We start from the raw sequence: 24,533 nt of genomic DNA on the forward strand, positions 1-24,533 counted from the left end.
AGCTTGACACAGAAACCAAATCACTCCTGACTAAGCCAGATGAGAACCAAAGCCCGGTTTACGATGGCCCAGAGCCCGGTATAGGCTGGCTCATTCCCAGACTCATTCCCTCGTTAATTTATTCAACACGTGTTTATTATAGGCTTACTAGGTTCCAGGCACTGTGGTAGGTATTAATGCTTATCTGGGCATGGGAGGACTCCTGAGAGGCCTGCATCACCCTAGTCACCTAAATGCACAGTCGAGCTCTTCTATTGCAGTCAACACTTCCTGACTAGTGTCATCAGATAAGTTCTCGCAGAATTTTCTCATGACGTCATATACTGCTTCATCCCCTTATGGCAATTTTTTATTATGCAATAGCAAAGTCCATCATGACCTGACCCCATAACCTTTTGACCTAGTAGATTTCTATATCCGCTTAGGACCATTTATTCAACAAATATTTATTAAATGTTTTTAGATTACTAAGTCCTGGAGACACAAAAATACTGCCTTTAAGTAACTCACTGTCTTTATTTCTACCAAAGGAGATTAATACATTTAAAAAAAAGCCTACTGCAGTTCTATAACAAAGGTATAACTTCTTTAATAATGGTATCTTCAAAACTCTATGAGAGCCTAATAGGGGAGTTATTTCTTCGTGCTAGGAGATCATGGTTAGGGGAAGTGATTTCTCCACTGTTCCTTGAAGAATGACTAGAGGTTTTGTGAGAGAGAGAGACAGTTCAAGAAAAGCCGCAGTCTGAGCCGTGGGCAGTAAGGAGACTAGGATGCTCCGAGCACAAATAATTGGCGATGTTATGGAACACCTTCTTCAAAGGAATACCTTTGAAGATATAATGGTTAATACCACTTCAGGGTAATGGGATTTGTTCTAAACCTGACCCAAGGATGTTTGACACCAAGGATATCTGACAACAAACATGTAATAAGAATTATGCCAATACTAGTGAATTTTTTTGGAAAGTATCTTATGAATTAAATTCCACTGATCCAGTTTGATTTCTTGAATAATGAATAGGCTGCAAAGCTCTCAAATACATAATGGGGGCAAAATGCTCTGAGGTGAGAGGGGCAGATCAGAAAGAGTTTTCTTGGGATTAAAAGGGCAGGATATAAATATTCTGCTGCTTCTATCCTTGTCACGATGAATTTTCCAAGGTCTGTATACCTTCTTATGTCATAGATTACCTTTACCTCTTATGACATATTTCCTCAACATCGACTCACCTTTTTGTTCTATGGAGTTCCCCAAACCAGTGTCATGAATGGAAATGCCCACAGGTGCTAGGTGGATGATATGAGTAAAGCTAGCTAAGTGGGGACTGGTAAACGAAGAGTATCTGCCTCATCCAAAGAAGGAAGCCATAATTTTGCTCCAGCCAGCCACTGCCATGTAGGAATGCAGACTAAGGCTTGTCAGAACTCCAACATTTTCAAGAGAAGCCAGAAATTCTGATTTTTATTATGGAAACTCTCAACTTGGCAACTAATTGGAAAAAAAAAAAAAAAAGCAACCCTCTAAGCAGGCCAACAGAACATGTCTGTGGGCCTGATTCTACTCCTGGGCACAAGTTTGTGAGACTTTGTCTGAAACTTTCCTCGTTTTCTGTGATATCATACTTGAAGGAATGAAGGACTGTTCCATCTTTTTCTGACATTACTGATTTCCCAAATATGGACTCACCTTCTTCTTCTTGTGAAGTACCATTTGGCACCACCCTCTAGCGATTTCAGAGTTTGCTCACCCCTCTAAACATCAATTTTTACCCCCTCCTTGTGATATCACGAACTATGCCAATAATCTTCCCCTTCTTTCTTGCCTGGTCACGCCCTTTACGACACCTGAATGGCCTTACCACCTTGGAATGACAACTCATTTCTTCATACCTTTACAGTCCTTTGCGTATTTCTTTTCATCATCCCCCTGTGTCATGATGAGTAACCTCATCCCAGGACTGCAGCTTGGGATGGGAAGTGGGAAGATACAGTCTGTATGGCATCACAAAACGATGAGGTTGTTTGGAAAAGTTCATGGTGTCATAAGACATGTCTGCATTAACAGAGATTTTTAAAAGAATCATAAAAGTTAGGGAAGGACGCTTAAAAACTGTGATTTAGATCTCTTTAGAGTGAATAAAAAGTATAAAATTAGTTTTCCAAGTATTTCAGGTTAACTTTTATCATATCATATTGTAAGATATCATTATATCTTTACAGAGACTTTGCTCTCTGGATATACTGTCTGTTTTTTAGGTGGAGTGAGAGGTTATCTTTTTTTAACTTCATGGAATGAAAATTCAGAGATTAGGAATAAGATTTCTATAACTGCAGTCATTGCACATTTTAAGGTTTTTTGCTGGAAGGAAAAAAATTATGAATGTAGCCCATAGCATTTATTTGATCCTGATCCTTATTGCAGCATGACTGAATTTTATTCTCACTAAATTTTTATAATCCATGAAATATATAACTCAAGATTCCTCATACTACTTTGTATGAAATAGTTTATCCTTTCTTTTTTTTTTAAGATGGCTAAGTGGGAGTAGGATTATTATTTTAAGGATCTTATAAAACTTTTTGGGTAGGGATAGACTAGTTGTTAAAGTAAGAGGCTCTTGAAATTATGGTCATTGTAACATGGATCTAGATATTATGATTTATGGTTATTAGTATTTATCTCCTATGTGTTAGTCACTATAATATCGGTGGGCAGAAGATAAAATTTCCATTCCATTTCTAAAGAAGAAAAGAAAAAAAAGAAAAATCAAATCCTTTTGCCAAAACACTGAGAAAAAAGAATTCCTAACAACATAATGGCCTAACATAATTAGGTGATTTTCCTTTCTTTCATTCAACAAATATGTATTGATTGCCTACTATATGCATCAGACACTGTTTTAGCTTTGGATAAACAGTAATAAACCAGGGGCGCCTGGGTGGCACAGCGGTTGGGCGTCTGCCTTCGGCTCAGGGCGTGATCCCGGCGTTCTGGGATCGAGCTCCCACATCAGGCTCCTCCGCTATGAGCCTGCTTCTTCCTCTCCCACTCCCCCTGCTTGTGTTCCCTCTCTCGCTGGCTGTCTCTATCTCTGTCAAATAAATAAAATCCATAAAAAAAAAAAACAGTAATAAACCAAGTATTGTCTATCCTCTCATGAATCTTATGGTCTAGTGAAAGAGACAAAGAAAAATTATTAAGGAAAGAAGTATATAGATGTGAATATCTGTATATGTAAATGAATTTGTGCATTTATGTGCGCACACACACACACACACACACACACACACACCATCAGGGAGAATAACGGAAAGGAAGAGAGGGAAGCTATTTTACATTGAGTGGTTAGAGTAGACCTTTCTGAGGCAGTGGCCCTAGAATTCTAATAAATACGAAAGATCCAGTCATGCAAAATGTAGGGGAAATAGTGGTCTGCTGAAGTGGGTACAGCTTGGGTGAAAGCCTTAGCTGGGAATGGTTTCTAAGAACAAAGAAACCAACATGGCTAGAGCATAGTGACTGAGAAGAAGGTGGTGAGAAACGAGGCTGAACAGAAAGACAGGAGGTATCAGGAAGATCCTTGAAAGAGAATGAAGAGTTTGGATGAGAAGCCATTGTTTTCAAGTAGAGTAGTGCTAAGTTTTATTTTTTATTTTACTTTTTAAAAAGATTGATTGATTGATTGATTGATTGATTGATTTTAAACAGCGTGAGAGCAGTGGGGGTGGAGGGAGAAAGAGTCCCAAGCAGACTCTGTGCTGACCGCAGAGCCAGACGTGGGGCCCAGCCTCATGACCTGAGCAGAAACCAAGAATCAGAGACAAGGACACTTAACCGACTGTGCCCCGAGCAGTGCTACGTTTTAAAGATCGTCCCCAACTGCTGTGTGGAGAATGGATTGTAGGGGATCAGAGTGGGAGCAGGAACTAGTTTGAAGCTAGTTGCGGTATTCCAGTGAGAAATGATGATGACTTGGCCGAGGCTGGTAGCAGGAGAAAGTGGTCGTGTATCTGAGAGGTAGAATCAACAGAACGTGTTGATGGATTAGGTAGGTGGTGCGAAGGGAAACTAAGAATCAGGTATGACTCACAGGGTTTTGGCTTGAGCAACTGGCATACCTCTGGGAAGCAGATGTCCAGACAGGGCTAGGTATGCGAAAGGTTTATCAGAGGATAACACTTCTGAAAGGAAGAGAGGCAGAAGCAGAAATGTAAAGGGGGAGGTCGCCAGCAGTGACGCAAACCTGACAGTCTCTGCAGCTCAGTGGGGAGCTCTTGGGCAAAGATGGCGAGTTAGTGGAGCTCTACACTGGCCTAGGCCCTTGTCCTACCACCTTGCTCATTCATGGCTGGGAGCCTCCCCAAGAAGAATATGGTCTCAGTTATACCAGAAGAAGAGTGTTACTTTGGCTCTAAAAGCTGAAGTGGACCCTGAAGCAAATAAGAGCTAGAGGCTGTCAGCTAACCACACTCCTCACGGCTGGGCAGCCAGTCCTTTCTTGAAGGGGAATATCAGCAGCATATCCCCGTATCTCCCACAGGGAGCAACAGGTAGGAAAAGATCAAGAATTTAGTTTTATTTTATTTTATTTTACTTTTTAAGATTTATTTATTTATTTGACACAGAGAGAGACAGCCAGTGAGAGACAGAACACAAGCAGGGGGAGTGGGAGAGGAAGAATTTAGTTTTAAACAAGAGGGAGATGAAGTTAGTTAATTATGTCATTGATTCCTCAAATACTTATTGAGCTTCTGTAATAGGCCATTCAGATAGAAATACTATGCACAGGGGCGCCTGGGAGGCTCAGTTGGTTAAGCATTTATTTGCCTTTGGCTGATGTCAGGACACCAGGACTCTGGGATTGAGACCCAAGTAAGTCTCCCCCTCAGCAGGGAGTCTGCTTTTTCTCTGTCCCTCTTCCCCACTCATGCTCTTTCTTCTCTCTTTCTCAAATAAATAAATAAAATCTAAAAAAAAAAAAAAAAGAAAAAAGAAAAGAAGTACTATGCACATAGTTGCAGGCAGTCTAGATTTCAAAAGAGATGTATGGGCTGGAGATACTTACTTGAGAATTAGCATATGTATGATATTTAAGGTCATGGACTGGCTGGGATCATCCAGTAAAAGATAAAATCGTTTTTAACCTTGAGAGATTTTTTTTTTTTTTCTGGGGACTGCTTGGAGGCAATTTGGGTTGTCACATTGACGAGAGAGACAAGGAGGTAGGGTCCAGGGATGTAAAACATCCTGAAATATGGGAAACATGGGAAATCCTGCCCAATGAAGAAGTGTCCAACACAAACACCAATAGTGCCCTTGTGGAAAAATTGGATGTAGACAGAGAAATGGTTCCAGAATCAACCCCTGGGACATTTCAACTTTTAGAAGCTGTGTAATGGAGAAAAATGTCTCAGTCTCAGGAGAATGAAAAGGAGTATCTAGAAAGGTGGAAAGAAAACTAGGAGAGAATGGTATGGTATCAGATGCCAAGAGTGCAAAGTGTTTCAAGGAGAGAGAAGTTAGCAGCAGAGAATTCTCCAAATAGTTGAATAAGATGAGGACAGAAAATTGTCCATTCACAAGTGAGCTTGATAAGAGCAATCTCAGAGGAGAGGAGGAGATAGGAAACAGACTGGCATAAGCTGAGAGTAAAAGGGAGGGGAGCAAGTAGAGAAAGGGATAGTTAAAGAAATTTGCACAAATAATAACCAGAGGAACAAGTTATAGGGTGGAATCAACGTAAGGATTTTATTTCTCATATTTCATTATGAAAGTTTTAAACATACAGAAAAATTGAACGAATTTCACGGTAAATATCACTAAATTCTATAATAAAAGCGTTACTCTATTGGTTTTATCACATCCTTTTATCTACCAATAAGGAAGGGATTTTTAAAGATGGAAAACACTCCTAGAGCGTGTTTGTATGCCCAGAGTGTGATTCAATAGCTAGCGGAGATTAATGACACAGGGAAGACAGGGGATGGCCAAGTGAGAAAAATGAAGTCCTTGAGAACTGAGGGGAATGGATTCAGGTAAAGGGACTGCCTTTTATTGTTACAGAAGGAAAGAAAGAGGAAATAGTTACAGAATCATGTAGGTTTGTGGATCTGATAGTAGGAAAACGTGGCAGATGCTACACTATTGCCTAACAGCTTAGACCCTCTTCTCTTGCTAATAGAACCCAAAATTTGGCACCACTGGCCCAGACCCAGGGAGTTAATAGTGACTGGTCTCAGCCAGTCATGACTACTGCATTCCCCTTTGCCAGACACTAACTTTCCCATCATATCTTGTAGCTAAGAGAATGGCCATAGAACCTATTTCTGCTCAATGGAACTTAAGGGTTGTTTGCTAAAGGGGCTTCAGTGAAAGCTTTTCCTTTCCTGAGAAAAGGGGAGGGAACTTCTCACATAAAAGGTCCTTTTGCTATCTTCGTCCAGCTCCTGTGTTTTTCTTATTTTTGCATGTGGTCAAGTTCATAATGCAGGAAGTATGATAGCCATCTTTCAACCTTCAATAAACTTGAAGATGAAAAGCCAAAGCTGAGAGAAGGCAAGAGGTGGGCAATATGATGATATTGTTTAGCAGCTGAACCAATCAACGCCAACAACGATCTCCTCCAGACGTACTTGTATCACAGAAAAATAAACTCCAATTCGTTGAAGCCCTTGTGGTCAGGTTTTACGTCACTTTAGCTGAATACAGATACACAATATGAGGGAGGTATGGTGGCTATCCCTTTTTTCTCCTGAACACCTCTTCCTACCTTGATCCTGATTACAGACTCTATTCCCATGCCACAGGAATAAATACCTGATCTAAACAGAGCTTGGATTCCTTCTGCTGAAAATTTTTAACTCGATTAGGAATACCCAAAGGCAGAAGGAGATAATCTATTATCCCTTCTAGAAAGAAGGCCCAAAATCTCTTGCCCCTGTGATTGTTTCCCTGCTTAGTCTGTCTAGAGTTACTCAATTATCCTCTCAATGAATCCCCTTTTCTTAAAGTTAGCTAGAATTGGTTTCTGTTGCTTTAAACCAATGGTTCTCAACTAGGGGGATTTTGCCTCTTAATGACTATCTGGCAAAGTCTGGAGATATTTTTGGTTGACACAACTGAGGGTAGGTATTTTTGGCATCTAGAGTATAGATATCAGGGATGCTGGTAACATCTATAATACACGGGACAATGCCTGACAACAAAACATATTTGACCCAAAGTGTCAATGGTGCTGCTGTTGAGAAACCCTGCTTTAAAACAAGATTTCCTTAACTTGTACAAGGTGGTTCTCAACAAAGGTGACTTAGGGTTAGGTGAAAATGAGTGGGAAGGAAGAATGGAAGGTCTAAGGAGCAAGAAGTGTGGAATGACCTTCGAAGGTATGCAAGAGAGAATATGCTAGAGAAATATTGGAGAATTGCTGGGCAGTGGTTAGGGTCTGTCTGAGGTTGGTGACCATGAATTTAGAGACATGGGCCTAGAGATCAGGTCCTGAGTGGAACTCAAGATGCTTAACTGACTGAGCCACCCAGCTGCCCTGCTAAGAGAGTAAATCTTAAAAAGTCTCATCATAAGAAAAAATTTGTTACTATGTCTGGTGATGGATGTCAACTAGACTTATTGTGGTGATCATTTCACAATATATATATTTGAATATATAATTTTGAAACATTATGTTGTATATGTGAAACTAATATAATGTTATTTGTCAATTATACTTCAATAAAGAGAAAAAAAGAAGAAAAAACACTGATGAAATCAAGTTGATCTTGAGATAACTGGTATCCCCTAGAGCTTGTTAGAAATGCAGAATCTCAGCCCTCATTGTAGTTCTACTGAACCAGAATCTGCATTTTAACAAAATCCCCAGGTGATTTGTATGCACATTAGGGTCTGAAAAGCAAAGGGTCAGAGGATTTGATGAAGGTGAAAATTTTTGTGCTGAGGATGCTGAAAAGAAGCTTCTGGCAGAATTTTCTAAATCGGAGGTTAGCAAAAAAAATTTTTTTTTCTGTAAAGACCTATGTAGTAAATATTTTTAGCTTTGAAGGCCAGTCTCTGCTACAACCACTCCATGCTGCCATTGTAGCATGACAGCCACCAGGGACGATTCATAAACAACTGAGTGTGACTGTTGAGTATGCCTGTGTTCCAATACAACTATTTGCAAAAACAGGCAGTCGGTTCATTTGGTCCAATAGCCATAATTTGCTGACCTCTGATCTAGACCTTAGTAAAATGAGAAAGTCTTGGCTCCCATGTAGAGTGTACTGTTGAGTGTTCTTGTTTCTGATTACTTACTGTCTCTTGTCAGTAAATACTCCTGCCTTCCTCTCCCCTCTTCTGAAGACAATGAAGAATTTGGCCAGCTGGTGTTCTGTGGGATCCTAGAAGTGAGAAGGGGGAGAACTGAAGTATTAGGAAGCCAGAATCTCCTTGACGTCCTTTTTTTCTGCCTGAAGTGCGAAGGGATGTACTACGGGGCAGGCTTCTTTATTGCCTCCGTGTTAGAGATGGGGAAGCGATGTTATGGAGAGAGGTTAAGTAACTTGCCAGAGGAAATTCAGTTAATAAAGGTAGAGCTGGATTTTTAATCCAGATAGGATGGGGACCCAGTTCTGACTCCAAAACCTTGTTTTTTCCCTTGTAAAATGCAATAATAGTATGTTCTCCATCCTCCTCCCCATCAGATTTTCCATCAGTGTTAACCCCCCACGTTTTGGGTTACCTATTAAGTAAAGTAACATTTCCTTATTAGTCCTTCAGATCATAGCATGTTTCCAGGGCTCATTATCAACATTTCTATTTTTCTCTACCACAAAACAATCTTTATTAGTATAAGAGATGATGTTGCCTGCTTTATATGAACATGACATTCTGAAATATTTTCCTCGGCAATTTCTCCTAATCTTGGATCTTGCTCTTTAATCTTTGTTTGCCCCATCTTCCTTGTCTTCCCTTTTTTGTTCATGCCCGAATATTGCTGAGAATAATGCTGACATCTCAGTCACCAAGCTAGTGTACATTATCCTTTTCCTGTCATCTTATTGTTGGACTAATCCAATTTTCTTATTTTCCATTCTTAATCTCCACTGGATCACTATAAATAACCTGATACATTATTATCAGATCTTTCAGGGTGTCCCCTTAAAGGGTCTATCCCAAATCTTAGTGCCTGGATCAGGCACTATGTGTTTGGCTCTCTGGTAGATAATGGGTAATAAAAATGTGCAAGATGTATTTACAGTTTAGTGTTTTCCACAATGTTGGGATGTGGTATTGTCTCCTGATCTGACACTAACATTGATTACTAATGATATATAACCAATACACAACAATATTTCCCATGTTTTTCATGTTGAAATTCAGTGCTCCTACACCATCACCTCTTGAATATTCTTTCTTACTCCAGTGCTTTTACCTCTTCAATCTATCCATCAGAACAGAACATGATTATTTTCCTTACCTTTGCCTCTGCTATTAAACCTTCATTAGAGGCAGAATCACAACATCCTAAGACTTTGATGATGATAAGGGAGATAGTTTAAGATTTTGATTTAAAGAAAATGGACAAGTGTTTCTAACTGAACCTTAAAAACGTTTGAGGCACTGTTCTAAGCATGTCGATGAGAAGTAAGAGGAAAGTTTGCTGGTCTTGCAATCCAAAGACTTGAATTACAGTCCTAGCTCAGCCACTAGGGTAAGAATGGCTAACATTTATTGAGCACTTAGTATGTACTAGTCACTTTTCTACTGTTATGCTGTATGGAGGGGGGTACAATTATATTCCCCATTTTACAGACAAGAAAACCGAGGCACAAAGTGCTTAAGTAACTTGGAGTTGGTATGGTAAGCTGAATCCGGTTTTGCAACATAAGCAGTCTGGCTCCAAACTGGTGCAGTTTGTTACTACCCGCCTTTATTTCCTGGTAAAAAGAAGCAAGCAGGATTAACATACACGCAGCAGGTTCTGTACCGGTTTTCTGCAATGTTCTACTCATTTAATCTTCACTAAGAACTCTGAGGTAGGTACCATTTTTTACAAGCTAGAAGACCAAGGCTCAGAGCGGTACAATTATTTGGCACACATGCTTTGAAATCAGCCTCGAGGCTCCAAAAGCTTCTCTAACCCTCAAACCACGTATATCTTTGAGCCTCAGTTTTCCCACCTTTAAAGTGAGGGGGAGTGCCGTAATGCCTCAGTTCTCCGAGGGGAGGCTATAGAGAAAAGAGGTCTGTGCGCGGAACGGTGTGACAGAAGGGGTAGTTAAGAAGCAATCAACCTCAGTGGCCGAGGGCCCTGCATAACCGGGGTTGGTGAGGATGCGGTTACGAGAAAGATTCCCGCCGTGGAGGAGACTGGGGGGGGGGGGTGTCACCCCGAGCGAGGCCTATAGGCGAAAATGGGCCTGATAGCCTATCTCTGATCCGTCTGAGCGCTGCGGGCGCAGGCCAGCGGCCAAGGGGGAGGCGATCCCTGGGGCTTTGTCCCGATCCCGGGACAGCACCTCACCCGCCCAAATCCTGCTTCGCAGGTTTCTCCATGAGAGCTTAAGAAGGAAGGGGCGCGGCTTGCCTGCCCGCGTCGCAGAGCGCCACGTCCCTCTTGGCTTAGGCTCCCCCAGGCTCCTTCGCTTTCCTGGTCCACGCCGCCCGCCTCTCAGCCCCCGGGCGCTGCCTCGTCTCCGACCCCGCCAATCCGCAACTTCCGCCATCCTAGTCGGACCAATCAGAGGCTGTAGGAGGGGTGGGGACTGTCGCCAAGGCAGCGAAGAGGCGGGAGCGCGCGGTCAGCAGCGGTACAGAGCAAAACCGCGGGCGGGGGGCTGGAGAGACAGGTTTATGTACTGCGTGCATTCAGCAGGCGGAGCCTCGAGCGCCGAGACCCGGCTTGGTAAGGCCGGGGGCCAGAGGTGGGTGCGGATCATCGCGGCGGGAGGCTGGAGCGGGTCCGGAGATAGGGCTCAGGGCTTCGCCTGCCCTACCCTGCAGTGAGAATGGCGGGGTGAACCGCACAGTCGGCGGGCGCCAGTGGAGGGGCGCTTCCAGTTGCAGCCTGAGGCGTGGGGTCCCTTTTTCCACTCCACTCGCAGCAGTGCACCCAAGCTTTCTTTGGGGTAGATGAAGGCGATAGGCTCTTGGCGGGGAGCAGGCGTGGGTGAGTGCAGGACCGAGACCCCGACAGGGTCCAGCCTCGCCTTGGCAGGTCGATGGGCGAGGGAGGTGCCCACTGAGAAGGGGGGTGTACCCACCAGTGCCCTGCTGATGCACATCACTCCCGGGGCGGTCAAGCAAAACTAGGCCGGCGAATCCAGCTCTTCTGCCTGTCTGTTAACCCCGCAACCCCTGACACTTGGAGAAAGTTCGTGTCAGCTGTGGTTATTGTTTTCCCTTAAGTGAGAAGTCACTGCTGTGAGATGAGCTCTTTCTGTTTCTGAAATAGTACTTCCACTTCCTTGCTGCACTTCCTAAATGGTAATTCAGCGAATGAATGTAGTTGTTTTTGTGGTCGGTGCTGGCAAGTGGTCTTGCTAGGCAATCATTTTACAATATCCAGATACATTTTTTAAAGATTTTATGTATTTGTCAGAGAGAGTGAGCACAAGCAGAGGGAGCGGCAGGCAGAAGGAAAAGCAGGCACCCCGCTGAGCAGAGAGCCGGGCATGGGGCTCGATCGCCCAACCCTGGGATCATGACCTGAACCAAAGGCAGTCGCTCAACGGACTGAGCCACCTAGGGGGCCCGCAATATCCCGATATTGTATAATATCGAGACAGAAACAGGGAGAGAGGGAGAGAAAGAAAGAGGGAGGGAGAAAATGTGAACATGACCCTTGAACCATTATTCTGATTTCTGGGAGACAGAACCTCTTGAGATTCTCAGTGTCCACTAAACTCCTAAATTGGATAATGTATACTTACACAATTGATTAAGTAAGTGCTCCCATCTAAGCCTTTTATTAAGGCTATTAAATCCATGGGTGAATATGAACATCAAACCACCTACTATTCTCTTGGCTAAAAAAGGGAGAAGGGGGAGGAGGGAGGGTAAATGCAAATATTTCTGATAGTCAATTCTGTCTGAAGGAGATTCTGGACTTTCTCTAAAGAATCGGGAAAAAATGTGGAGACAGTTGCTTTAAAGAATTTATTAAAAGTAGTATATGGTTAATAGATTTGGATCTAATATGCAAATATTTCTGATAGTTTTCTTTGAAGGAGATTCTGGACTTCCCCTGTAAGAATTGAAAGAATCGAGGAGACATTTGCTTTAAAGAATTTGTTAAAAGCAGTATGACTAGAGGTATAATAGATTTGGATCCTATAACCTGTAGCTTCTTTTATGATTTATTTAAATTTTTGTTTCTTAGGGCCTTCCCTGGTGAATTCTGTTGAATAGTCAGGCAATACCCAGATTTTTGCATCTTGTCCCTCATAGAAATTACCTCAGGATTCATCTTGATTGAAGCTGAATGTGAGTTCTTGTTTCGTAAAACTTGATCAGCAAGTTCAACAAATGCCGAACAAATGTCTCAACAAATGTTCGTCAGTTAATAGGGCCCAAAATTTTTTAAAAAATGGAGATTTAGAATGAGAAATCTCAAATACTATTACTCTTGTGATTGGGGTGAACGTGGAAACTCCTGTTTCTCATCTCGTTCTCTAAACTCTCCATGATCTGGTCTAACTTTCTAGTGAAAAATTCATTTCCGCCTCCTTGTGGTTACTCGTGTTGTTCTCTTGCAGCAGTCTTTTTTTTTTTTTTAAAGATTATATTTATTTATTCGACAGAGATAGAGACAGCCAGCGAGAGAGGGAACACAAGCAGGGGGAGTGGGAGAGGAAGAAGCAGGCTCATAGCAGAGGAGCCTGATGTGGGGCTCGATCCCACAACGCCGGGATCACGCCCTGAGCCGAAGGCAGACGCTTAACCACTGTGCCACCCAGGCACCTCCTTGCAGCAGTCTTAATATACCCGTCTTGCCATGGCCAAAGTCCTGGTTGTGTTCACCTTAATCTGCGGATTGGTACTTACTGTTCAACTTTTGCCAAGTTGGTCTGTGCCCTGTAAATACCAGTTAAAACGAAATGCACAGAGAAAACAATGAGGGTACTTTTCAAAACACTAGTTATTGATCATGGTTGCTAAAATAGACTCTCGGTAGCATGATCAATACCAGTGTCTTTTCCTTTGGGGACATGTTGTATATCTCTATAGATATATCCAATTAATTTTGTTGTTTAGAATAATGTTTAAGTTGCTTTCCACTTTCTCAGGGCCCTTTTGATGACTGAGGAAAATACCCTTTTAAGTATTGCGTAGCCTGAGGAATCAAGTGTTAATACGTTTTTAAAATGTATTGAAAGTAATCCTTGAAATGGATAATCTTTTAAGTATTGTGAGTAATTGAGTTGACTGTATTTGGTATGATAGATGATTAACTTTTTCTGAATATCTGAAGGTCTAGAAGGGGGAAATTTGTTATTTTTATGTTGGATATGTGCAATTAGTTCATAGGCCTTAAAAACATGCTCCTCACAATTTCAAATAATTTATTTAAGGAAAAAAATCTCAATCACATATTGATTTTCAATCCAAAGTTAAAAAAAAACAAACATGAAATGGTGAAAATTATTCTTGATTAGAATTTGATGGCCAGATTCCAATCCTGGCTCTGTCAAATAGTTTTGGCCAGGTCACTTAGCTTCCTTATGCTTTGTAAACTTTTATAAAAGTTGGGTCTGAACCAAAGCACCTCTGAGATCATTTCTGGTCCCAGAATTCTGTTTTAAAAATTGTAAAGAAACCTAATGGAAATTGAGATAACAGTTGCATGCTTTTATTTTTGGCAGAGCTTTTTAAAATTTTTTAATTTTTTTTTTAATTTGGCAGAGCTTTTTGGCATATTGTATTGTAGTTATCCAGAGTACAGTATATATGAATAATGGAGACATTGTAATTTTGATAAATTTTTTTATTGAGTGGTACAGATGAGAAATAGTTTCTGGTTTCATTAAGTAAGCCTATTATCAAGGATACTCTAACCAACTAAGATTGAAAAAAAAAAGGCAATACGATGGTCGTTTTCTACAGATATGAGCATTAAGCACATTAATATCTATACTATTATCTTGATACATGGAAGGGATGGAGTCCAGCTCAGCTGGTCATACATTTAATGCTTTATTTTGAATCTCACTTTTCTGTGGACTCTCATTAAAAAAAATTTTTTTTCTTTTTAGTTAAGTAAACTCTATTCCCTAGGTGGGGTTGGAATTCACAACCCGAGATAAAGAGTAGCATGCTCTACTGACTGAGCCAGCCAGGCCCTCCAGTATCTATACTAATATCTTGATTCACGGAAGGTTGGAGTTCAGCTCAGCTGGTCATACATCTGATACTTTCTTTCGAATCTCGCTTTCCTGTGGACTCTCATTTTTAAAGGGAAAATTGGAGTTGAGTACCAGGGTACTGGTCTCCCTCATCACTGCTGCCATCGAGAAAGTCAGAAGCCGTTTATTTTTCTCCACCCTGCTCCTTTTCACTGTTAAATTATGACATTGACAGCAAGAAGGAGCAACCAATGTTTCCTGGCCAAGGGCAGTGCCTTGGAGAAAGAAACCTGGGACTCTTGTTTTAATCCCAGGGAGGAAGAGATGGTACTCCTCTTTTGTTGGATGTATTCCTTTCAGTGGCCTACAGCTGCATCAGGACTTTGGCGGTGGCAGTGCTCAGAGGAGAGTTCTAATGCAGCCTTTCCAAAAATGACATTAAAATGTGGTATGTCAAACTGGTATATTGCCTTTTAGGTTCTATAACTTTGCGTGTTTACAGAACAGATTTTTATTACTTTATATAGCTGTTTCGTTTTCAAGACACGAAGGGCATTAATATTTACCGAGCAGTTACTATTGCCATGCATTGTGCTCGTTGCCATGTGTTCATTCTTATTTTCAGCCAATCAAAAGCTTATGAAGAAGTATGAGCTCAGTTTATCGGTAGGAAAATTGAGAATCAGAGAGGCAAATAGCTTGCCAGTAAATGGGAGTGATAAGGATTCAATCTGTTGTTTATTTTTGACCATCCTGTGTTAATAAAAGTCATATGCCTTTTCTTCGTATAACATGTGTATGATCACTCCCCCGCTTAGACGATTTTATGTTAATATACCATAAAAAGAAAGAAATATATAGACTGCTTAGAAATAATTCCTTTTGTTCACCAGTGAGTTTGCACATGAGCCAACTGCCTTGTATTTCACAGGTAGTGGGGTTTTAAAAAAGAAAATTTGAGCTCTTCTGCTTTATTACTGATCTCTGTGACTGAGACTGGGGCCAAGGTTAAATTTTTTAAAGTGGTGGTAAGAGTAAAGAAAGATTCTAGTTAAGGATTTTAAGAAAAATTTCAGTTAAGGATTTAATGAGAAAACTTACCCTATATCTTGAAATCTCATTGCTGAGGAAAGTAAGCTTTTAGTCTGAATTCTTATTTACAAGAGGAGTGATACGGTAAAGCTTTGGCATAATAAACCAATATCTTTGTTTATTGTGGCCTTTGATTCTGTTTATTTAATATTTCTCTCTCCCCTTTCTGCTGGATTTTGATATAATTTAGTCTCCTTCCACATCATAAAAATTTGGTACTTTTTCTATTTATAGGATGTGACAAATATATGTACTACCATGTGCCATTACTACTGTAATAAGGCTACATTTATGGTTGTATTTAATCTGTTTTTATTTCTTCTTCTTCTTCTTCTTCTTCTTCCTCTTCCTCTTCCTCTTCTTCTTCTTCTTTTTTACATCTAGAACTTGTTGAGTCTGTTTTTAGTGAAAAAGCATTGACCTAGGAGCCAAGACCCACCTCTTCATTAATTTGATATTGTGCAACTCATCTTACCTCTCCGGATCTCAGTTGCCCGATCTGTAAAAAGAAGATAAAAATTCTTTACTTATCTGAAGGTAAGTGATCAGTTAAGAAAGCAAAAAATAGAACAGATTTAACGGTGGCTTAAACACACAATATTTATTTTCTCATGTAAAATAATTCTTTTTTTTTTTAAGGATTATATTTATTTATTTAAGAGTGTGAGAGAGAGAGGGTGAGGGGCAGAGGGAGAAGCAGCCTCCCTACTGAAAGGGAGCCCAATGCATGGCTCCATGTGGGGCTCGATCCTGGGACTCTAGGATCATGACCCCAACTGAAGGCAGATGCTTAACTGACCGAGCCAGCCAGGCGCCCCTCATGTAAAATAATTCTTGAAGTAGGTTGTCTAGGATAGGTGTAGTAGCTTCATAAAGTTATCAGGGACCTAAGCTTTTCCCAGTTCTTTGATCTGCCATCCCTAAGGCGTGGCCCTGGTCCTTGGAGTCCAAGATAGCTGCCAGAGTTCTAATCATCACAGCCAAGTTCCAGGCGGCAAGGCAAAGGCAAAGATGGATCCTCTTCCTTTAAGGAGACTTCCCAAACCAAAGCTCAAGTTACCAGGGAAGCAGGGAAATGTAGCTGGATGCATAGCCACCCTGAATAAAATTGGGCTTTTGTGACTGAGAAGGAAGGGAAGATTTGGATATTGACAGGCAAATAGGACTCTCTGCCATACTATGGGTCTTTTTTTTCTCTTTCATCTCTGAGATCTGTAAGCAATGATGACCACTCTTAGAAGCTTCGGTAATTACCACAGAAGAGCTTTGTCTGATCATTGTCTTCAGAATGAAATAACTTTAATAAATTGTGTTTCTTTTTTTACTTTTATCCTGTGATTCATTATTGAAGCTATCCTGTCTTACTATTTGTTCTGGTTATTACTGTTACTTTTATTATTAAGATATAACTGACAATGTTATTAGTTGCAGGTATACAGCATAGCGATTCATCAGTTCTATACATTACCCAGTGCTTACTCCAGTAAGTGTACTTACCATCTATTACCATACAAAGTTACTACACTATTATTGACTATATTTCCTGTCCCGCACTTTTCATCCCCATGATTATTTATTTTATAACCAGAAGTTTGTATCTCTTAATTCCATTCACCTATTTTACCCATCCTTCTACTTCCCTTCCGTTTGGCAACCACCAGTTCTCTGGATTTATGAATCTCTTTTGTCTGTTCATTCGTTTTGTTTTTTAGATTCCACATATAAGTGAAATCATATGGAATATGACTTTCATCTGATTTATTTCACTTAGCGTAACACCCTCTAGGTATATCCATATTGTCGCAAACGACAAGATTTTGTTCTTTTTTATGGCCGAGTAACATTCCAGGATACGTACCACATTTTCTTTATCTGCTCTTCTATCAATGGACACTGAGGTTGCTTCCATCTCTTCACTGTTGTAAATATACGGATGCATATATCTTTTCAAATTAATGTTTTCATTTTCTTTGAGTAAATACCCAGCAATGGGATTATGGTATTTCATTTTTAATTTTTTGAGAGACCTTCATGCTGTTTTCCTAGTGATTGTATCAATTTACATTCCCACCAACAGTGCACAAGGGATCCCTTTTTTCTACATTTTGGTCAACACTTGTTATTTCTTATCTCACTGATACTAGCTATTCTGATTGGTGTGAGGTGATATCTCAATGTGGTTTTGATTTGTATTTGCCTGATAATGGGTGAGGTTGAGCATCTTTTTAGGAGTCTGTTGGCCATCTGTCTGTCTTCTTTGGGAAAATGTCTGTTTAGGTCCTGAGCCCTTTTTTAAATTGGATTTGGGTTTTTTTGCTATCAAGTTGTATGAGTTCTTTATATATTTCAGATATTAACTCCTTATTGGATATATCATTTGCAAATATCTTCTCCCATTCAGTAGATTGCCTTTTTATTTTGTTGATGGATTCCTTTACTGTGCAAAAGCTTTTAATTTTATGTAGTCCAAATAGTTTATTTTTGCTTTTGTTTCCCTTGCCAAAGGAGACATATCTAGAAAAATATTGCTAAGACTGATGTCAAAGAGAAGAGTGCCTGTTTTTTTTTTTTCTAGGAATTTTATGGCTTTAGGTCTCTCATATAGGTCTTTGAATCCATTTTGAGTTTATTTTTATGTATGGTATAGGAAAGTGGTCTAGTTTCATTCATTTGCATGTAGCTGCCTAGTTTTGCCAAAGCCATTTATTGAAGACTATCTTTCCCCCATTGTATGTTCTTGTCTCCTTTGTCACAGATTAATTTTTTTTTTTTTTAGAGGGAAAGAGAGAGTGTGCAAGTGGCAGGCAGGGGCAGAGAGGGGGGAGAGAGAGAATCTTTTTAAAAAAATATTTAAGAGAGAGAGCGAGAACACATGCATACAAGTAGGGGAGCAGAAGAGGGAGAGGGAGACAGAGAGAGAGAGAGAGGGAGATCTCAAGCAGACTCCCCACTAAGCAGGGAGCCCGACATGGTGCTTCATGCAGGGATTGATCTTACAACCCTGAGATCATGACCTGAGCCAAATCAAGAGTGAGATGCTTAACTGACTGAGCCACCCAGCTACCTCTGTTGTAGATTAATTGACTATATAAGCATAGATTTATTTCTGGGCTCTGTATTCTTTTTTTTTCTTTTCTTTAAAGATTTTATTTATTTGAGGGAGAGAGAACAAATGAGTGGGGGAAGGGGCAGAAGGAGAGGGAGAAGCAGACTCCCTGAGGAGCAGTGAGCCCAATGAGGGGCTTGATCCCAAGACCCTGAGATCATGACCTGAGCTGAACGCAGATGCTTAACCAACTGAGCCACCCAGGCATACCTGGGCTCTGTATTCTGTTCTATTGACCTATGTGTCTATTTTTGTGCCAGTACCATACTGTTTTGATTACTATAGCTTTGTACTATAGCATAAAAATCTGGGATTATGGTACTTTCAGTTTTGTTCTTCTTTCTCAAGATTGCTTTGGCGAGTGCCTGGGTGGCTCAGTTGGTTAAGCATCCAACTCTTGATTTTGACTCAGGTCATGATCTCAGGGTCCTGGGATCAGCCCTGCATGGGGCTCTGTGCTCAGTGCAGAGTCTGCTTGGGATTCTCCCTCTCCTTCTGCCCCTCCTCTTGCTTATGCTCTCTCTCTCTCTCAAATTAAAAAAAAAAAAAAGATTGCTTTGGCTATTCAGGGTCTTTCGTGGGTTTATACAAATTTAAGGATTATGTTCCAGTTTTGTGAAAAGTACAGTTGGTATTTTGATAGGGATTGCACTGAATCTATAGATTGTTTTGGGTAGTATGGACATTTTAACAGTATTAATTCTTCCAATCGATAAGCATGGTATATCTTTCCATTTGTGTTGTCTTCAGTTTCTTTCATCAATGTCTTCTTATAGTTTTCAGAGTATGGTTCTTTTACCTCCTTGGTTAAATTTATTCTACATATTTTATTCTTTTTTAATGCAACTGTAATTGGGTTTTTTTTTAATTTCTCTTTCTGCTACTTTATTCTTAGTATATAGAAATAACAGATTCCTGTATATTAATTTTGTATCCTGCAGCTTTATTGAATTCATTAATTAGTTCTAATAATTTTTTGGTGGAGTCTTTGGGGTTTTCTATATGTAGTGTCATGTTATCTGCAAATAGTTACAGTTTTACTTCCTCCTTACCAATTAGGATGCCCTTTTTTCTCTTTTCTTTTCTTTTCTTTTTTTGTCTGATTGCTATGCCTAGGACTTCCATTATTATGTTGACTAAAAGTAGCAAGAGTGGACATCTTTGTCTTGTTCCTGATCTTAGAGGAAACGCTTTCAGTTTTTTACCATTGAGTATGATGTTAGCTGTGGGTTTGTTATATATGGCCTTTATTATATTGAGGTACGTTCCCCCTAAACCCATTTGGTTGAGAATTTTTATGAAGGGATGTTGAATTTTGTCAAGTGCTTTTTTTTTTTTTTTTTTACATCTATTGAGATGATTGTATGGTTTTTATCCTTCATTTTGTTAATATGATATAGCATGTTGATTGATTTGCAGATATTAAACCATCCTTGCATCCCTGGAATAAACCCCACTTGGTAGTGGTGAATGATCCTTTTAATGTATGGTTGAATTTGATTTGCTAATATTTTGTTGAGGATTTTTGCATCTATGTTCATTAGGGATATTGGTCTGTAGTTTTCTTTTTTTGGAGTGTCTTTGTCTGGTTTTGGTATCAGGGTAATGCTGGTCTAATAGAATGAATTTCAAAGTTTTCCTTTCTCTTCTATTTTTTAAATTTGTTCTTTTTTTAAGATTTGTTTACTTTTTCTATAGATTTTTAAGAGAAAGAGAGAGAGAGAGAATGAGCAGTGGGGAGGACTAAAGAGAGAGAGAGAGAGAGAGAGCAGGAGAAACAGACACCCTACTAAGCAGGAAGCCCGACACAGGGCTCAATCCTAGGACCTGGAGATCATGATGTAAGCTGAAGGCAGACGCTCAACCAACTAATCCACCCAGGCATCCCTATTTATTTACTTGAGAGAGAGAGAAAGAAAAAGAATGGGGGGAGAGGCAGAGGGAGAGGGATAGAGAGATTCTCAAGCAGACTCCCCACTGAGCGTGGAGTCCAATGTGGGGCTCAGATCTCACAACACTGAGATCATGACCCTGAAATCAAGAGTCGGATGCTTAACTAATGAGCCACCCAGGCACCCCCTTCCACTTCTGTTTTTTAGGAAAGGTATTACCTCTTTAAATGTTTGGTAGAATTTATGAAATCATATGGTCCTGGACTTTTGTTTTTTGGGAGTTCTTTGATTCAACTTCTAGTTCTAGTTACTAATGATTGGTCTGTTCAGAGTTTTAAAAAAGATTTATTATTTATTTAAGAGAGAGCGTGCATGAGTTTTGGGGAGGGGTAGAGGGAAAGGGAGAGAATCCCCCTGCTGAGCATGGAGCCCAATGTGGGGCTTGATTCCAGGCCCCTGAGCTCATGACCTGAGCCAAAATCAAGAGTTGGATGCTTAATTGACTGAGCCATCCAGGCACCCTGGTCTGTCAGATTTTTTATTTCTTCCTGATTCAGTCTTGGAAGATTGTATGGTTTCTAGGACTTTATCCATTTCTTCTAGGTTGTCCAGTTTGTTGGCATATAATTTTTCATCTAGTCTCAGTACCTCTCTTCCTTCATTTTTTATCTCATTTATTTGAGTCCTCCCTCTTTTTTTCTTGATGAGTCTGGCTATCAATTTGTTAATCTTATCAAAGAACTAGTTCTTGGTTTTGTTGATCTCTCTCTCTCCCCCCACCCCCTTTTGTTGTCTATTTCATTTATTTCTGCTCTGATCTTTATTATTTCCTTCCTTCTACTAACTGTGGGCTTTGCTTTTCTTTTTCTAATTCCTTTAGAAGTCTGGTTAGTTTTTTAAATTACTCATAAATGCTCAATAGATGTTTCTTGTACAATTTATGGATGTGTTCAAAAGAGCTAACATTTATTGAGCCGTTTGCCTTATACAAGGTACTAAAAGACAGAGATAAGTTATCCTAATGGTATCATCAGGAAGTAAATATATGTTGAAAGCATAATCTATCTCAAGGTACATTTAAGTTCAATATTGTCACATAAGGCACACTTTTGTCTTCCTTATGTGTCTGTTTTTTTTTAACCACTTGTTACCTGTCTTGAAATTTCCACTCAACTACTAGCCCTTCCTTAATTTACTTAGATATATCACTAATTTATTCCCTTCCAGAATTTACCTTGTAAATATTATATAAATATACCTTATACTTGTCATGTGAAATGGTTCAGTTGCCACTGTATCTGTAAAGAAAGTGAACTGGGGGCACCTGGGTGGCTCAGTCATTAAGCGTCTGCCTTCGGCTCAGGGTGTGATCCCAGAGTCCTGGGATTGAGCCCCACATCAGGCTCACCCACTGCGAGCCTGCTTCTTCTCTCCCACTCCCCCTGCTTGTGTTCCCTCTCTCGCTGGCTGTCTCTCTCTCTGTCAAATAAATAAATAAAATCTTTAAAAAAAAAAAAAAAGGAAAGTGAACTGACCTCAAGTTTCAAGGAAGAGATGGAAATTCAGGAAATGGAAACTGGGGGGAGAAGAATCTAAAGATTGATTGAATCTATCAATCTTTTAGTCATATTACAACCAAAATAAGGAACAATTTAGGATTTTATTTCTACAAAGTATATTTGTGTTTTTGCAAGGTTTGGAATTTTTCCTTGTATTACTTGGGCACAAAGTTCAGTAATTCTTTGACTAGTGCTTCAATTTCCCTTTTTTTCTGCTCTAGAACCTTTGACCCCAAATAAGATAATCAAGGGACTTACATGTATAAAAACTATTTTTTCCTTTTTACATTTTTAATTTTTTTAACTTAAGTACAATTAATATACAGTGTTATATTAGTTTCAGATGTATGATATTATGATTCAACAATTCTATGTATTAGTCAGTGTTCATCAGTGTTCATCAATGTAAGTGTACTCTTAATCCCCTTCACCTATTTTATCTATCCCCCCCCCCACTTCCCCTCTGGCAACTACCAGTTGATTCTCTACAGTGAAGGGTCTTTTTTTGTTTGTCTCTTTTTTCTTTGTTTATATGCTTTGTTTCTTAAATTGCACACATGTGTGAAATCATATGGTATTTGTCTTTCTCTGACTGACTTATTTCACTTAGTATTATACCCTCTAGGTCTATCCATGTTGTTGCAAATGGCAAGATTTCATTCTTTTTATGGCTGAGTAATATTTCATGGTGTGTATATCCCATGGTGTGTATATATCTCATATCTTTATCCATTCACCAAAGGATGGACAGTTGGGTGGCTTCCATACCTTAGCTGTTATAAATAATATTGCAGTATACATAAGGGTGCATATATCTTTTTGAATTAGTGTTTTCATATTCTTTGGGTAAATACCCAGCAGGGGGATTACAGGATCATATGGTAATTCTATTTTTAATTTTTTTGAGGAACCACCATACTGTTTTCCACAGTGCCTGCACCAGCTTGCATTCCCACCAACAGTGCGTGAGGGTGCCTTTTTCTACACATCCTCGCCAACACTTGTTATTTCTTGTGCTTTTTGTTTTAGCCATTCTGACAGATGTGAGGTAATATCTCATTGTTTGGATTTGCATTTCCCTGATGATCAGTGATATTAAGCATCTTTTCATGTGTCTGTTGGCCATTTCTGTGTCGTCTTTGGAAAAATATCTGTTGAGGTCCTCTGCCCATTTATTAATTGGATTATTATCGTTATTATGTTGGTGTTGAGTTGTGTAAGTTTTTATATGTTTTGGATATTAACTCCTTATTGGATATGTCATTTGCAAATATCTTCTCCCAATCAGTAGATTGTCCTTTTATTTTGTTGATGGTTTCCTTCCCTCTGTGAGAGCTTTTTATGTTGGTATAGTCCCAATAGTTTACTTTGCTTTTGTTTCCTTTGCCAAAGGAGACATATGTAGAAAGATGTTTCTATAACTGATGTCAAAGAGATTACCGCTTTTGTTTTCTCCTAGAAGTTTTATGGTTTCAGGTCTCACATGTAGGTCTTCAATCCAAAGGTTCCCCTTTCTCTGCATCCTCACCCACACCTGCTGTTTCTTGTGTTGTTAATTTTAGCCATCCTGACAATGAGATGGTATTGATTTGTGTTTCCCTGATGCTGAATGATGTTGAGCATCTTTTCATGTGTCTGTTGGCCACCTGGATGTCCTTTTTGGAAAAGTGTCTATTCATGTCTTCTGCCCATTTCTTAACTGGGTTATTTGTTTCTGGGGTGTTGAGTTTGATAAGTTCTTTGTAGATCTTGGATACTAAACCTTTATCAGATATGTTGTTTGCAAATATCTTCTCCCATTTCATAGGATGCCTTTTAGTTTTGTTGATTGTTTCCTTTGATGTGCTTTCCCCCCTTTTTTTTCCTTTGCTTTTTATCTTGATGAAGTCCTAGTAGTTCATTTTTGCTTTTGTTTCCCTTGCCTGTGGTGATGTGTCTTGTAAGAAGTTACTATGGCTGAGGTCAAAGAGATTTCTGCCTGTGTTCTCCTCTAGGATTTTGATGTTTCCTGTCTCACACTTAGGTCTTTTATTCATTTTGAATTTATTTTTGTGTATAGTCTAAGAAAGGGTCCAGTTTGATTCTTCTGCATGCTGCTGCCCAGTTTTCCCAACACCGTTTGTTAAAGAGACTGTCTTTTTTCCATTGGGTAGTCTTTCCTACTTTGTTGAAAATTAGTTGACCATATAGTTGTGGGTCCATTTCTGGGTTCTCTATTCCATTGATCTATGTGTCTGTTTTTGTGCCAGTACCATACTCTCTTGATGACAACAGTTTTGTAATACAGCTTGACATCTGAAATCTTGATGCTTCCAGTTTTGTTTTTCTTTTTCAGAATTGCGTTGGCTATTCGGGATCTTTTGTGGTTCCATGCACATTTTAAGATTGTTTGTTCTAGCTCCGTGAAAAATGTTAGTGGTCTTTTGATGAGGATTGAATGAAATGTGTCGGTTGCTTTGAGTAGTATCAAATTGCAGCTGTGTATTTGGTAGGCTCTCTTCTGCAGTAGATTGGAAGGCCTACAAGTGTAGGGACCATGTCTTT

The 24,533-nt window shown here is 39.7% G+C and overlaps 2 protein-coding genes across 7 annotated transcripts in view; one reads left to right on the forward strand and one right to left on the reverse strand.

The window, feature by feature from the left end:
- The window catches only part of PIK3C2A (phosphatidylinositol-4-phosphate 3-kinase catalytic subunit type 2 alpha), a 167,616-nt gene extending 156,945 nt beyond the window's left edge, over nt 1–10,671 (reverse strand). Inside the window, exons 1-2 of the mRNA XM_057317081.1 lie at nt 10,521–10,671; nt 8,309–8,394 (exon numbers count right to left, since the gene is read on the reverse strand). The gene's annotated coding sequence lies outside the window, so the exon portion shown is untranslated. The remainder of the gene's footprint in view (nt 1–8,308; nt 8,395–10,520) is intronic.
- Nucleotides 10,672–10,755: 84 nt separating this feature from the next.
- The window catches only part of NUCB2 (nucleobindin 2), a 44,531-nt gene continuing 30,753 nt past the window's right edge, over nt 10,756–24,533 (forward strand). The window contains exons 1-3 of one of the 6 annotated variants that reach the window (XM_026487242.4): nt 10,769–10,920; nt 12,378–12,481; nt 15,817–15,969. The gene's annotated coding sequence lies outside the window, so the exon portion shown is untranslated. Of the gene's footprint in view, nt 10,921–12,377; nt 12,482–15,816; nt 15,970–24,533 lie in introns of all 6 variants that reach the window. The other 5 variants (XM_048214609.2, XM_026487239.4, XM_026487247.4 and 2 more) reach the window with 5 other exon arrangements.

Source organism: Ursus arctos, unplaced genomic scaffold (assembly GCF_023065955.2).
Source record: "Ursus arctos isolate Adak ecotype North America unplaced genomic scaffold, UrsArc2.0 scaffold_23, whole genome shotgun sequence".
NCBI lineage: Eukaryota > Metazoa > Chordata > Mammalia > Carnivora > Ursidae > Ursus > Ursus arctos.